Source organism: Neolamprologus brichardi, chromosome 13 (genome assembly GCF_056152115.1).
Source record: "Neolamprologus brichardi isolate AB-2024 chromosome 13, ASM5615211v1, whole genome shotgun sequence".
In the NCBI taxonomy this organism is placed as follows: Eukaryota; Metazoa; Chordata; class Actinopteri; order Cichliformes; family Cichlidae; genus Neolamprologus; species Neolamprologus brichardi.
The window spans coordinates 6,465,524-6,466,924 of NC_142116.1; positions in this window are offsets into that span (position 1 = coordinate 6,465,524).

The following is a 1,401-nucleotide window of genomic DNA, read 5'->3' on the forward strand; positions in this document are numbered from 1 at the left end:
GATGCTGTTATGTGATTTTATGGTTTCTAAGGATGTACATGAGAATTTAGAAAAATCAATCACGTCTGATTACAAAAAATCTTGATGCTTTTTAAACCTCAAGTCATTTTTTTTATAACAAGCATTTTAAAGCAGGAGTTAACCTAAAGATACACACATGCAAAGCAAGATATACCAATATTTTAAAAAAATAGTTGGGAGGATGACAACAGCGACCTCGAGGCTGATCTGTAATATAATACGCAGCTGATCCATGAAAGGCTGTAAAAACAAACTGTAAACGTTTAGCCAGTGCAGCTGAATCAAAACACGAGTGGTGTGTGTGGTCCTTTCTTGTTAATGATGTTAAACAGAAATGGGTTTTTTTTGTAAGGAAGCTAAAAAAAACTCTCTGGGTCACAGGAGTCTGTTCCCAAAGGTACGCTGTTAAATCCAAGTCTTTCAGTGAGTTCAAAGCCCAAACTGGGGAGGAAAATTAGAAACTGCTGGGATTTTCCCACACAGCCGTCTGTGTTAATGCCAGAGAAGACCGGCCTGAAACTCAAATAACTACTCGTGACATCTGAAGTGTGCAGAAGAGCATCTCTGAACCCACAACACATCAAACTTTGAAGCAGATAGGAAGCAACAGCAGAACGCCACACCGTGTGCCACTACTGTCAGCTAAGAACATGAAACTGAGGCTGTAATTCATATGGGCTCCAAAACATTGAGCACTTTGACCTCTTTCCAAAACAGTTGGTCTCTGTGCATTAATGATAATATCTCTGATATATTTAATTGCATACATTTAGTTTAGCAGTTTCTTGCTTGCATTAAGCTTTTAAAATGAGCAGTGTATTCAATATTTAATAAACTATATATATGTTCAACTTTTCATTACCAAGTCTCCTTTCCATATCATATCTTTTAATGTCAATGAAATGGAGGACATGATCCCCATCGCCTCACCGGTCTGTGAACAGTGGACCTCATGTTGTGAAATCTACAGATTACTTCCTGTAAAAGGTTATTTCTCTCTTTAGTTAACCTTTAAAAATTGACAAGAACACGTGGTTCAATTCAGTTGGAAAAAACAATGAAAGTCCATTCTAATGTAGTAATTGTGTCTCACCAGCAGAGGGCAGTAGCCGATCATTCTGCGGTATTTTCTCCGTGTTTGGCGCTGATATGGATTTCTGCGCAGCTTGAGAGCAAGAATGTAAACAGTGGGTCAAACAGCTGAAACAGGATGTGCGATGTCAGTTTCTCACAGAGCATTTATTTCAGTTGTTAAGCACAGAGATGGGCACGATTAGGAACAAGAGGAGAGTTACGCTCAGTGAGCATGTGGGAAGTGTGTGTGTGTTTGGGAAAAATTTAGAGGTACGTTTAAGAAATATATGCTGCAAAATTTGTTTA